The sequence below is a fragment of the Abramis brama genome, assembly GCF_963993115.1.
Source record: "Abramis brama genome assembly, chromosome: 25".
Classification (NCBI taxonomy): Eukaryota; Metazoa; Chordata; class Actinopteri; order Cypriniformes; family Leuciscidae; genus Abramis; species Abramis brama.
Window position 1 is genome coordinate 28,533,390 of NC_139987.1, and position 15,451 is coordinate 28,548,840.

Here is a 15,451-nt window from a genome sequence, read left to right on the forward strand (position 1 = left end):
AGGCAGCATACGGGAGGGGGGGTGGGCATCCTGGAGTCCGTGACGGGAAGGTGGAACCGGTTCAGAAGTACGGACTCCAGGATGGTGGCAGGACAGACAAAGGAGGAGGTGATCAGGACGGTGCAGACAGAACAGGGGACCATGGTGGTGCAGGCTGAGCAGGGGACCATGGTGGTGCAGGCAGAGCAGGGGACCATGGTGGTGCAGGCAGAGCAGGGGACCATGGTGGTGCAGGCAGAGCAGGGGACCATGGTGGTGCAGGCAGAGCAGGGGACCATGGTGGTGCGGACCCTTCGGGCGGCCATGGCGGTGCGGACCCTTCGGGCGGCCATGGCGGGGACGACAAATAGCCCCCCCCCCAAAATTCCTTTGGGGACATATCAGGTTTTAACACTGGACTGGAAGAGGCAGGGGGCGAAAGCGGCTCTGGGCAGGACAGGACCAGTGATGAAGGCGGCTCTGGACTGGACAGGACCAGCGGCGAAGAGGACTCTGAGCTGAATGGGACCAGTAGCGAAGAGGGCTCTGAGCTGGATGGGACCAGCGGCGAAGAGGGCTCTGAGCTGGACTGGACCAGCGGCGAAGAGGACTCTGAGCTGAATGGGACCAGTGGCGAAGAGGGCTCTGAGCTGGATGGGACCAGTGGCGAAGAGGGCTCTGAGCTGGGCGGAACCAGCGGGGAATAGGGCTCTGAGCTGGGCGGAACCAGCGGGGAAGAGGGCTCTGAGCTGGGCGGAACCAGCGGGAAATAGGGCTCTGAACTGGGCGGAACCAGCGGCGAAGAGGGCTCTGAGCTGGGCGGAACCAGCGGGGAATAGGGCTCTGAATTGGGCGGAACCAGCGGGAAATAGGGCTCTGTGCTGGGCAGCGTTGAGGGCTCTGTGCTGGGCAGCGTTGAGGGCTCTGTGCTGGGCAGCGTTGAGGGCAGGACCAGCGGTGAAGAGGGCTCTGTGCTGGACGGGACCAGCGGTGAGGAAGGCTCTGTGCTGGACGGGACCAGCGGGGAAGGCTCTGTGCTGGGCAGATCCAGCGATGAGGGCTTTGTGCTGGGCAGATCCAGCGATGAGGGCTTTGTGCTGGGCAGATCCAGCGATGAGGGCTTTGTGCTGGGCAGATCCAGCGATGAGGGCTTTGTGCTGGGCAGATCCATCGATGAGGGCTTTGTGCTGGGCAGATCCAGCGGTGAGGGCTTTGTGCTGGGCAGATCCAGCGATGAGGGCTTTGTGCTGGGCAGATCCAGCGATGAGGGCTTTGTGCTGGGCAGATCCAGCGATGAGGGCTTTGTGCTGGGCAGATCCAGCGATGAGGGCTTTGTGCTGGGCGGGACCAGCGAAGAGGGCTTTATGCTGGACGGGACCAGCGAGGAAGAGGGCTTAGGAAACTTTGGCTCTGGCTCGGGGAGAACGACACTCACAGACTCGAGCGGGCAGGCGACTGGCTCTGGCTCTGGCGGGCAGGCGACTGGCTCTGGCGGGCAGGCGACTGGCTCTGGCTCTGGCGGGCAGGCGACTGGCTCTGGCTCTGGCGGGCTGGCAGGATGAACGGGATCTGGATCTGATGGGCCGATGAGAGGAGGGAGAACGGAGAAATCATTATCTCTGGAGAAAAGCTCGGTGGGAGTGACTGGTTTGACGAGATGAGTGGTGTTGGTTGAAAACGCACTCTCAGGAATAAAGCTGTCCCAGCAAACAGATATCGCCTCCCTCCAGTCTAGCCCTGAAAGATCAGGGAGTGGACGTGGGTCAACGTACTCAGCCCCGATCCGGTAACAGGCAATGATAATATGATCGCTCAGACCACAGTCAGCCACCAAAGAACAAAATCCTAAAGTGAACTCAAAAAGTGAGCCAATGCCGCGATCAGGTTCCAACACATCCTGAACTCTGAAGTTGGAAATTACTTCGTGTTTTGGGTCTGGTCTTCTGTCAGGGATCACAGAGGATGCAGACAAGATGGTAGGGTTAATGGTTTTATTTGCAGGAAGTGCGGAGATGCAGACAGATGGTGAGTAACAGTAACACAGAATAACAGTGGATGCTTAGCTGGTTGGTAATGTCTTTCTCTTTGCAGAAGATCTCGGGCTGAAGGCAGAACAGGATGACAGGCAGGACGGAACGGGGAGGATGAATGGCAGGTAGGAATCCAGGTAAGTGTTCGGGAGTCTGTGGGTCATGTTAAGACGGGTATAGACGAGACCAGACACTGATTGAAGGGAGACTGAGAGTATATATGGGGAGTGCTGGTGATGGGACACAGGTGACGGTGATAATGATGATGGCTGAATGAGTGCAGGTGTACCAAGGAGGATGATGGGAAGTGTAGTGCACACACAGATGAAGACAGAAGAACGTGACTGTGACAGTGACAAGTATTCGCTGAGTTTTGTTTCAGTTTATAGACGTGCTCAAGAAACAAATTTTTTTTTTTCGACGGAGAGGCGACGGAGAGGCAGAACGCACACCCTGTTTATTTTCTTTATTTTACAAAAGCACAATGTTTTTATTTGATTGTAAGTGGACACATACAAAAGTAGAAATATCACAGATTCTTTTTGTACTAAAATGAGGGCCAGTCAAGTGTTTGTAGTCATTAATGTTTACCTTTATTAATTATATCCATACAGTTCATCGTATATGTGTCATAGTTAATTTCCTGTTTTTAGTCAGGCAGTCAGTCACTTACCTATTGTTAGGACCCGACAATGCTTAGGACCCGTATGCTGACGAATATCAGTGGAAGCGCGAGCACTATTGTTGTTACAAGCGCGAACGGACCAAACGAGATGATAATGCCAGTTCATCAGCGATTTGAGTAATCACATGTGTGCGTGCATCAAAGAGTAAGTTAATCTTTCATCAGTATACCGTGTATTTTCACTGTGTATGTAAAATCGTCTCTAAAGAACTGATTATCACATAGGCTATTCAGTAGCACGTGTCTGTATGCTAATCATATACGATTGCTATATTGACATATTTCCAGTGTTAATGTTATGTAAATACGGATTGTATTTATTACATATTGATGTTTATTATTGTGTATATTTATACCTTTTCATTGTTGTTTCACTTTCTAGAACCACACTTAAGTAAATTCTGTTCATGCTTGAAATGAGTGGTCTATGAGTGGTGTGTGCATCTGTCTCCTCACAAACGGACATAATTTATTGTTCTGATCGGACAATCTTCAGTGGTTGCCACCGGGTATTTATTAGCCCTAAGAGCTTAACAATTCTTCACATGGTCCTTCGAGCCGGATTGGGCAACTTCTGAAATAACATAATGTCTATACCTAGTGAGGAGAATAGTGATGCTCCAGTTCGCTCTCGTCGCCAAACGCAAATGCCAAAGTACCTCGAAGATTATGAGGTGAATTATGTGCCAGAGCACCGATCAGCGCACACACACTCAGACCACTCCAGCGAGGGAGAACAGCTAATAGGGGCTACAGGAGGTCCATTACCACATCCCACTCCTAGCATTGATCACGTTCCAGTCAACGAGGGAAATCCACATGTCTCTCCTGAAGTTCTGCATAAGCGGCTGAAGGATCTGGAAGAGGAGAACCGTAAACTCAGACATGACCTCAGAGAACACTCTGCAGCTAACTCTCCAAGACCAATGTCTCCATCTCAACTATATTTTTGCCCAGACACTCAACGTGCGATAAGGAGGAACGAATCTCCACCTCACTGTCAACCTCGAGAGTAACGTCCACAAGAGATCAAAGAGATCAACGTTATGAACGAAATGAGTCAGTTAGACACAGTGAGGATAAGTTGTACTCAGAACGTCAACGGGACAGAATCGATGAGATGATCCTTGAGCTGCAGAAGATGAAGGCAAGTTCTAAACTATCCAGACCGTCTTCTCCAACACCAGAACGTGCATCAAGAACCCAGGGAGATGAGCGCGCAGATGAACGCTACCAACCCTTAAGGCAGCCATCCACGCACTATTACACCCCTACAGTCAGGCCAGAGATACCATTCGTGTCTTTTCGTCCCTCATCGCCACCCAGTCAAGAGAACACTTATCGTGGTCCAACCCCTACCATTCCTCACTTTACTAAAGAGGATCCACGTGAGTTCAACAGGTTGAAGGTAGCTCTTGACAATCTCCTGCCCGCCGACGCAACAGAGCGCTTTAAGTTTCAGATATTGATGGATCACTTAAAGCTTGAGGAAGCCTTGCTCATTGCTGACTCTTACAGTAACAGCAGGTACCCTTACAGTCATACCATGGAGGCTTTAACAGAACTCTATGGGCAGCCCCATCAACTTGCACTTCAACGCATAGCCGTCCTGATGGATGGACCCAGCATAAGAAGTGGTGACACCAGAGCATTCAGACTCTTTGCACTAAAGGTACGAGCCCTGGTCGGAATGCTGGATCAGTTGGGAAGACCTGGACATACCGAACTGACTTGTGGGTCTCACGTTACCCGACTCCTCTCTAAATTACCTCACGATCTTCGCGCAAGCTTTAAGAGGTATGTCAATCCGCTCAAGACACCTATTCCTACCTTGTTTGAGTTTGCAGAATGGTTGGAGTATGAGGTGAGGGTGCAAGAGGACGGTACTCAATTCAGTGTTGATTCTGGCAGAGAGAGGCAGAGTTTCCGCAAAGACCAGCAAAGAGTACCCAAAGTATTTCACAAGCCTACTGCCATCTTCCATGGAAGTGAGCAAAGGTCAGTTGTCAAAGATGAATCGGTTCACAGAAATGCTGTTTCTGAGGTGAGATCACAAGAAAAACCAAAGAAATACTGTCCCTTTTGTAATACAACTCAGCACTATCTCAATCAGTGTTCAAACTTCAAGCTGCTAACCAAAGAACAGATTGTGACCTGGATCAGGTCCAATCGTAGATGTTGGAAATGTGGACGTGATCACCAAGCCAGTCAGTGTACTCTTAAGGCGAAATGCAAGAAGTGTCACAGGAGGCATCTAGAGATTCTGCACGAGGCCAATAACGAAGTGAGTGCTAATGCTACTAAAGAAAATGCAGAGATCACAGAGTCTACCAGCACTACAATAGAAACTCTGTACGTTGATCGACCAACTGGCAGTAGAGTACTACTGAAACTGTGCAGAGTCATCATACGCAATGGAGACTTTTCAATAGATACATATGCATTGCTAGACGATGGTTTGGAGCGAACTATACTTCTCCATGAGGCAGCTCAGCAACTCCATCTTCGTGGTAAGCCTGAAGACCTGTCTCTTCGCACAGTGCGTCAGGATATCCGCAGTATTCATGGTTCCACCGTCTCCTTCTCAGTGAGTCCTGTCACGCAACCAGACTGCATCTTTGCAATAAACAAAGCCTTTACAGCTGTGGAGCTTGGACTAGCACCTCATTCTTACCTAATTGAAACGCTCCAAAAGAGATATCGCCATCTCAGAGGCCTACCACTGCAGTTAATCGACCATGCAAGACCGTTACTGCTCATTGGGTCAGATTACCCACAACTAGTCACCCCCATTGAACCAGTTCGTTTGGGACCCCCAGGAGGTCCAGCAGCTGTAAAAACTCGTTTGGGATGGACACTCCAAGGTCCGGCAAAGTTCCTCGAACACATCCCTCACACACAACAGTGCCTGTTCACATCTGTAAGTCTTCCGCCTAATGATCTATTCAGTCAAGTTGAAAGGTTGTGGCAGATGGACATCTTGCCCTACCGAAATGAACGGCTTGTGACAAGGTCAAAGCAAGATGCAGAAGCTGTGCGCATGCTTGAAGATAAGACGATGAGGGTTGACATCGAAGGTGTGCAAAGATACGCTACCCCCCTCCTGTGGAAAACCAGTCCTCCACCTCTAGCTGCTCCAAAGGAAGCAGTAATGCCTCAGTTGCGAAGGACTGAGAGTCAGCTGGCAAAGAGTTCTGAGAAATCTCAAGTGTACAAGTCTGAAATAAGCAAGCTGGTAGAAGCAGGCTATGTGGAAAAAATCCCCCAATCCACAGTCGTACAGACTCAAGGATGGTACATTCCACACCACATGGTCCACCACAACGGAAAGAACAGGATCGTATTCAATTGTTCCTTCAAATTTCAAGGGCTGAGCCTGAATGAATATCTCCTTCCTGGGCCAACTCTGGGTGCGACCTTGCTGGGAGTACTTCTCCGTTTCCGTGAGTACCCAGTAGCCATCAGCAGCGACATAAAAGGGATGTTTCATCAGGTGCGCCTCCTGTCAGAAGACCAAGCATTCTTGCGATTCCTGTGGCGAGACCTGAACACATCTAACCCACCTGATGTATACCAATGGTCAGTGTTACCCTTTGGCACTACGTGCAGCCCATGCTGTGCAACTTTTGCCCTTAAGAAACATGTCATTGATCACAGCCATCCAGACAGTGAGGTACGAGCATCAATAGAGCATTGTTTCTATGTTGACAATTGGTTGCAAAGTGTTCCCTCTCTTGAGACTGCTAGGAAATTAGTGGATGATATGCGCCAGCTCCTGGCTGAGGGTGGATTTGATCTGCGGCAATGGGCTAGTAACACTCCCCAACTCCTGCAACACCTACCACAGCAAATCAGGTCAGATAGCCATGAGCTTTGGTTCAGTTCAGACAGAGCAGATCCTCAGGAGCGCACACTGGGACTTAGGTGGCAGTGCAGATCTGATACACTTGGTTATAAACATGGCCATATCGTAAAAACTGAGCCCACTATGCGATACATATACAGCATCCTTTCCAGCCAGTACGATCCATTGGGATTCATCACCCCATATACTACAAGAGCTAAGATTATAGTCCAGAGGCTTTGGGACAAGAAAAGAGAATGGGATGACCCTGAACTGCCCGCAGACCTTAGAAATGCATGGCTCACATGGGAAGACGAGCTTCCACAACTTTCCAGTGTCACACTGCCTAGATGCTACACTACAAAGGTAAATCCCTTGAACAGCTCAAGAAGTGTGCACACATTCTGCGATGCCTCAGAGCGAGCGTACGGCGCTGTAGCCTATCTCCGCACTGAAAATAACAAAGGACAAATAGAGGTGTCATTCTTGGCAGCGCGATCACGAGTAGCTCCAAAAAGGCAACAAACAATTCCTCGACTTGAGTTATGTGCTGCTCTAGCTGGAGCACAACTGGCAGCAGTTCTGAAAAAGGAACTCACACTAAACATCAGCAGTTTCAAATACTGGACCGATTCTACAACCGTCCTTAATTGGCTGCAATCAGATTCATGTCACTTCAAAGTATTCGTAGGAACTAGAGTTGCGGAGATTCAAGAGTTAACTGATTCACAATCATGGTCCTATGTCTACTCGCATGACAACCCTGCTGATGACATTACTCGTGGCCTGTCACTGACTCAGCTAGCCACACCTACCCGCTGGAAGAACGGCCCAGAATTCCTGCAGAAACCTCCATCAACATGGCCTAAATTGCCCAACCTAAAGCCAGCTGACACCTCTGAACTGCGCAAACCAATATCCTTCCACCTTCTTATAACTCACGATGACCATCAGGCAGTCAATGCATCTCAATATGACAACTTCCAAGAGCTTATAGACGCAACAGCCAGATCCCTTCACGGGGCGGCCAGTCCTACAGACACGATAGCAGCTGAAACCTATAAGAAAGCTGAGCTCAGAATCATCCAACAGTCTCAAATGGAGAGTTTTCCTGATGAATATGCTCAACTACAAGCAGGAAAACCTATCTCCTCCAACAGTCGTCTAAAAACGTTAGCTCCAGAATTTGATTCTGACATGCAGCTGATCAGAGTGGGTGGCCGACTCCGAAGATGTCAACTGCTGAGTCCTGACATTCTTCACCCAATCGTTCTAGACCCAGTCCATCTAGTAACTAAACTACTAATTCAACAATATGATGAACAGCTCCAACACCCTGGTACCCAAAGGGTATTTGCTGAAATCAGAAGACGCTTCTGGATCTTGAGAGGTCGTCAAGCTGTTCGTTCAATTCAGCACCACTGTGCTGAGTGTCAAAGGTGGCGTGGCCAGCCCAATATTCCCAAAATGGCTGACTTGCCCCCTTCCAGCTTAAGACTCTTCCAGCCAGCTTTTTACTCCACAGGCATGGACTGTTTCGGCCCATTTACTATCAAAATCGGGCGTCGAAATGAAAAACGCTGGGGTATCATTTATAAATGTTTGACCACAAAGGCAGTGTACATTGACCTTCTCTCTCAAGCTGACTCAGACTCATTTCTTATGTCTCTACGTCGCTTCATTGCCCGTAGGGGAAAACCTTATGAGTTACGCTCTGATCAGGGTACCAACTTCAAAGGGGGAGATCGTGAGCTTAAGGAGGCCTTCAACAGTATTCACCCTCAATTGCAAAGGGAACTCGCCAAACAACAGATCAACTTTCAGTACAATCCACCAAACTCCCCGCATTTCGGAGGATCCTGGGAAAGAGAAATACGATCGGTTAAAGCTGCATTGTATACAACCATTGGTGCTCAGACTGTCACAGAGGAAGTGCTGAGGACTGTCTTAGTTGAGATTGAGGGAATCTTAAATTCAAAGCCGTTGGGATATGCATCTTCGGATGTAGCTGATCCGGACCCAATAACCCCCAACTCACTCTTAATGGGCCGGCTGGACTCTGCCTTGCCGCAGGTAGTTTACCCTGCATCAGAGTTGCTCAGCCGCAAACGATGGAGACACAGCCAAGTACTGGCAGACCAGTTCTGGAGCTGTTACTTGCGGAACTACCTGCCCGGACTCCAGGCTCGCCAGAAGTGGCAACAAGATAAAGAAAATCTGCTTGTAGGGACAGTAGTAATGATTGCTGATCCACAATTCCCCAGAGCACTCTGGCCTATCGGGACTGTGAAAACTGTCATTGCTGGAGCCGATAATAAAGTAAGAGCTGCAGAAATTCAGGTCAAAGACAGAACCTACCTCAGACCTGTTGTCAGACTGATTAAGCTCCCTCCACTTCCTGAATGACTGGGAGTACTGGCCCGAGATACAAATCTGCAAACACATTTGGGGGCGGCTGTACTAAAATGAGGGCCAGTCAAGTGTTTGTAGTCATTAATGTTTACCTTTATTAATTATATCCATACAGTTCATCGTATATGTGTCATAGTTAATTTCCTGTTTTTAGTCAGGCAGTCAGTCACTTACCTATTGTTAGGACCCGACAATGCTTAGGACCCGTATGCTGACGAATATCAGTGGAAGCGCGAGCGCTATTGTTGTTACAAGCGCGAATGGACCAAACGAGATGATAATGCCAGTTCATCAGCGATTTGAGTAATCACATGTGTGCGTGCATCAAAGAGTAAGTTAATCTTTCATCAGTATACCGTGTATTTTCACTGTGTATGTAAAATCGTCTCTAAAGAACTGATTATCACATAGGCTATTCAGTAGCACGTGTCTGTATGCTAATCATATACGATTGCTATATTGACATATTTCCAGTGTTAATGTTATGTAAATACGGATTGTATTTATTACATATTGATGTTTATTATTGTGTATATTTATACCTTTTCATTGTTGTTTCACTTTCTAGAACCACACTTAAGTAAATTCTGTTCATGCTTGAAATGAGTGGTCTATGAGTGGTGTGTGCATCTGTCTCCTCACAAACGGACATAATTTATTGTTCTGATCGGACAATCTTCAGTGGTTGCCACCGGGTATTTATTAGCCCTAAGAGCTTAACAATTCTTCACACTTTTTTTATATTTCTTTTTTCTGTATGACCATAAATGACGGAGTAATTTAAGTTTATAGTGCTACAATGTGGAGAAAATCCAGCAAAACGCGCCCGCGCGTTTGCCGACCTCAGAGGGTTAAACCCTGTTGAGGTCCTCCATACCCTTCGGCAAAGGACGTGGCGGAACGTCCGAAGCCAGGCCTATCACTCGTATGCACTGGTGGAACCCGTGTTAGGCTGGGTCCATATGTTGTGATCCCTACGGCGATCCCATATGTGTATTCTTCCACGGTACGGCTCCCTGCGGCGAGCCCGTCTCTTTCCTCGGCAGTGTCCCCTCTGCTGTCACTGTCGGTTGGTCCTCCCCCCTGTTATAGGCTGGAGTCATCCCAGTGACATTCCATATGTTGTACTGCCCGGTTTTCCGCCCAGTCCATATGTGTATTTTCCACGTTACCTCCCTTCGGGCAGGATGTGGTTTCCGCAGCGTCCCTTCCTTCCTTGACAGGGTATGCTTTCCCAGTGGTCCAGTGGAAAAGCAGTTGACTTCCCTGGCCTAAGCCTTGCCCTTGCCCTTCTCCGCCTCAGAGTTGCGGAGGGTCAGGAGGCTGGCACTGGAAGGTGGCAGCTCTAGTGGCGCTTTCCATAATAAGACCCCATTCAGTTGATGTCAACTACGTCTGACGTTCTCGACTGAAAGGGAACATCCTGGTTGCGTATGCAACCCACTGTTCCTTGAAGGAGGGAACGGAGGACGTAGTCCCTTAGCCACTATAGCTGGACCACCATTGACTCCGAGTTACTCTCGGCTCCTCGGCGTAAAGCAACTAGTGCATGCATCCACTTCCCTATTTATACCCCCGCCGCGGGGGCGGAGTGTGTCATGCAAATTACGCACGCCAATTTGCATTGGCTCGTTCTGTAGCAAAACAGCTCAAATGAGGGGAATGTATAATTAATAATTAATCATTCATAATCAATAATTAATCATACTGGTTATAAGCCATTACCTACACATTTTAAATCGCCCAAAAGGGGAATACAAAGCCCATATATTTGTATCTCTATATATAAATAATTAACCACAACGAATTACAATTAATTATGAATATACAGATGGGCTATATATCAAATTTGTGAATGCCTACGAAATTAATGTCACATTGAATAATTCGTTTTTCTGCCAAACGAATCATGCGATTTTCTTATCAACTCTTAAGGAGGATTCTTCTTATAAACTCTCAAGAGAGGCTATTCCTCTGGCCATGAGAATAACTTTCTTGTTTTATAAGATTATTAACTTGTAGGCTGATCACACTTTAAGCTTGTAGCTAAGATCACACATTTAAGAGGCTTTTGTTCTGTGAGCAGCAAACAGAGACAATCAAGCGTATAATGGGTTTTTAATAAATGAAACTATAAACATACAACTACATCTAACAAAGAATACATATATGAGTAGTATAATGAAAGTAAAGAAAGAAAGAAAGAGCAGATTACAGAATGGCAAACATATCACAAACAATGAACCTTTGAGAACCAGCAAAAAAACATCAAAACCACCTTAAGCAGGGGTATATAACCGTAACGCATTTAAACCTTGAAAAAGAATAATACTTGCATTGATCTTTTGTTGCTGAGCAGGAATGCGTGTGTGTGAGTGTCCGTTCTCGGTGTGTCCATTAGTTGGACGTGTTCTTTCGGTTCTTCCGGAGCTCGTGTAGTTCGCGGGAAGTTCAAACGGTTTGCTTGTAAGAGTTGCCAGAAACTTCGCTTAAAGTCCGTTTCACTGGTAGGTAGAGATGAGTGAACACGAGACTAAAACAAGGCAGGGAGCCGGAGATACGACTAATACAAAAACTAAGAAGCAAAAGTAAAACACAAAACAAAACGGAGAGCAGACAAGACAAGACCAAACAAGAAGTCGTAAAAGAAAAAGAGAGCACGATGGCGTGTGCGTCCGTCTTTAAAGAGTTCGGAGCCCACTCCTTTTTGGGGTAGTTAGACCAATCGGATCAAGACATTCTGAGCGGGGAAGAGTTTCTTTGTCTCAGCTCGACAGCTTAATTTGCATGGTTTATGACGGTGTCAAGATTTTGTCATTTCTACTCCAAATGATGGTAAACACAGTATAATACATTTTATCATAACCTACTACATATATTTAGCTTAGGCACACCGAAAGGTTTAATTAGATACCAAGATTGATATATCTGAAAGATACAACCAAAGAGATACATTCTTATTCTTTAAAATAGGCACTTAAAGGTGCTCTAAGCGATGCCACGCGTTTTTTAGGCCAAAACATTTTTTGTCACATCCAGCAAACATCTCCTCACTATCCGCTAGCTGCCTGTCCCCTGAACACACTGTAAAAAAACGTGGTCTCTCTAGACACCACAGGCTCCACAAACAGCAACAAAAACAAACTGGGCTCACCCGCACCATGAAACACAACAAACAGTGTTCCAGCCAATCACTGGCAAGAAGTATTTGAGGGTGGGGTTTGGGGGGTTAGTGCGCGTACACATGAAGGGGGTGTGGAGGAGAGAGAAGCATGAAGAGGGAAGTTTGAATTATGGCCGACACACGACCAAAGAGACGACGTTCCGATGAACAAATTGCAAAGAAGAGGGACAAGGATAAGGAACGCGCAAAGTACCGAATTTACATCGGAAAAACCTTCGAAAGGTGGCGAGAACTCCGCCGGCAGAAGGGCTTCCAATCCGACATTCAGTTGCTCTGTTTTTGCAGAACAGGTAAATCCATTTTTCTTTCTAAACTGACGTTCATGTTCACCAAACCAAAACACGGATGTAATTAGCTAGAACTATGCAGTCAGCGTTAACTTTGGTGAATACAACATATGTTTCTAGCAGCTAGCGATCCATCTCTATTGTAATTTGTAAATGATCAAGCAAATTCAAGACAATTTGTGTGAATGATTGTTTTCACCCTCTGTTTGTTAAGAAGTTGATTGTTCATTTATAGGCTGTTGACAACTTTGACTAAATTTGTTTACGACGCCGCTGTTGTTTATGCTCACTGGGAAACGCAAAGCTAACGTTATCTTGTTATTATTGCGTCCTTGTATGGGAGCTATAGTTATAACCTCAGGTGGCGAAACGATTTTAAGATAATGTTTCTCTTTTTCTGCATTCTGTTCTGCAATATATAAAAGCATTTATCTAACTTGGTGACATTACACATTGAATGAAGTATCAGTAAAACTTAACTTTGTTTGTAAGTTAGTGACTACTTTGACTTTCCTTTATGCCGGAAGGGAGGGGAGGAGGGAGGAGACGGGATGAGGAGGAGGGAGGGTCTAGCTAGCCTCCGTTTTGTTTGACAACAATTCGAATGTCAACAAGAATTTACGTCTCCCGGCATTGCTTAGAGCAGCTTTAAGAGTTCAACTACACAACTAGGGAAATCATAACTATGCCAATATGAGGGGGAAAACATGCATGCATACAGGAATATGTCAAATACATTTCAGAATTATTTATATTCTGAGTTAGATATAAAGGACGTTTGTGTGTGTGTGTGTGTGTAATGGCATCTCAGAGGTCTTTTCTGGCCACCTGGATTTCGTGCTTGCAGAGAGAGAGGGGTTTAAGTTGATTAAGATCTCTTTGAAGGTGTCTCTGTTAAACTTCCACCCGGCCACAACGTGTCAAAGGGGCAATTTGATTCAGACTCATCGGCGCTAAGCTGTGATTTACATTTCTGAGGTCGATAGTTAAAAGCATTTCTGAATCTTAAAATGACAAGTCACCGCGAGTTGTCCATACGCTACATACTCGAAGAAGACAGGCTCCCTAGCGTGATCCCATTCAGTCGACGTCGACTACGTCCTCCATTCCCTCCTTCAGGGAACGGTGGGTTGCATACGCAACCAGGACGTTTGTGCTGAAACAACATCTCTGTAGTAGGAGTCTGTGTCGATCGCTTCTGTGTTTGTATAATCCAGGTTTATGGGTCTGTAAAATTCCTCTTTATCACTCTGAGCTTTGGATGAGTCTGGAAGCCTTATTCTCTGGTAGTCATCCTATATAAAATAAATATAATTTATAAATTGTAAGCAGATAACAGCTAATATATAATATACACTGCCTGGCCAAAAAAAAAAAAGTCGCTGTTTGGATTTAAGTAGGCAAATATATTACGAGTCTATGATTGGATCATTATCGCAGTGATTATTATGTTTCTAGGATGTTATATGTTTGGCAACAGTTTTTCTAACCCTAATTGATGGAGTTTGTAGCTTTTCCTTTTAAACATGTATGAAGACACATCATGGCCATATTCCAGGATTACAATGTCAAGATTCATCAGGCTCAGATTGTGAAAGAATGGTTTGGAGGAGCATGAAGAATCATTTCCACACATGGATCGGCTCCTCTGAGTCCAGAGTTTAAAAGTCTTTAGGTTGTGCTGGAGGAGACTTTACAGAGTGCTGGACTCATCAATACAATACAAGATCCTGATGAATCTTGATATGGTCATCCTGGAATATGGCCCTGATGTGTATAAAAATAGTATCTCAATGATTCTAAAATAACACTGATGTTAAAACGTTATTAATTCTGAATGAGATTTGCTGTCGTCGCTGCACTGGGTTTGATATTGTCCTTTGGTGAGGAGCAGAACCTGATAAGAACATAACGATTTAATTATCGATTTATTGAACTCTTGCAGAACTTCAACAGAAGATGTTTTGAAGAAAAATAAATGTTCTGTTAGCGCTGTATCTCACCTGAGTTACTGCGACTGCTGTGCTTGAGGACTTGAGACAGAAACAGAAACACGAAAAGCAGAGCGCCAGCACACACCAAAGCCACCATCACCATGACCTGGAGTAACACTCTGTAGATGCAAACCCACTATGAGTTGACTGAGAAAAGCAAACCGTGTGTGTGTGTGTGTGTGTGTGTACTTGTACAACTATCTTTGTGAGGACCAGTTTGAGTTTTAGACCACTGGAGTGAGGACAAAGAGAGTAAATGAGGACATGTTGGCCGGTCCTCAGTTCCTGAGAGCCTTTAAAGGCCTGAATGAGGGTCAAGACTTGGCTTTAGGGATAAGGTTATAATGAGGTTAAGGGTCGGTTTAGGGTCAGGGGTCGGGTTAGGCACTTAGTTGCAGGGCTGGACTGGTAATCTGGCATACCGGGCAAATGCCCGGTGGGCCGACGTGCTTTTGGGCTGATGCATCTCATACTTTTTTCTTTTTTTTTTAACGGCCCATAAAACTCGTACATCGGCGGCCCATTCGTTTTGTTTTGTTTAATTGACGGCGCTGGGTTAGTGCCAGTGTAATGCATTGGTCAAAAAAAAGTAAGCGTTAGTTTTTTTTCCACTGGCCCATGAAACGCGTAGATCAGCGGCCCATTGGTTGTTTTCTTGATTGACACTGGGCTGGCCCAATCACATCTTTAAACACCTCACCCTCTGGGCTTTGAGTGAGCGTGCAGTGTCAAGTGTGTATCTGTCAAAATAGTCTGAGAGATAGAGAAGAAACGCAAGGAATGTGCAGAGAAATAGCGTGGAAAATAGATACAGGCCCTTCAAGCAGACGCTGTAAAATGTGTCAAGATATATATGTTTTCTGCAGCAGCAGGACCTTCATCAGCTCCAGTGGCTGATGAGGAGGATAGTGAGGAGGATCAGGAGAGAGATGAGAAAGTGTAGATTCCGCGGTAAGCAGAACTACTTTCAAAACACTTTGGCTATGAGTGTAGGAACCCATAACCCAGTTACAGATTATTTCCACATCTGCATAGT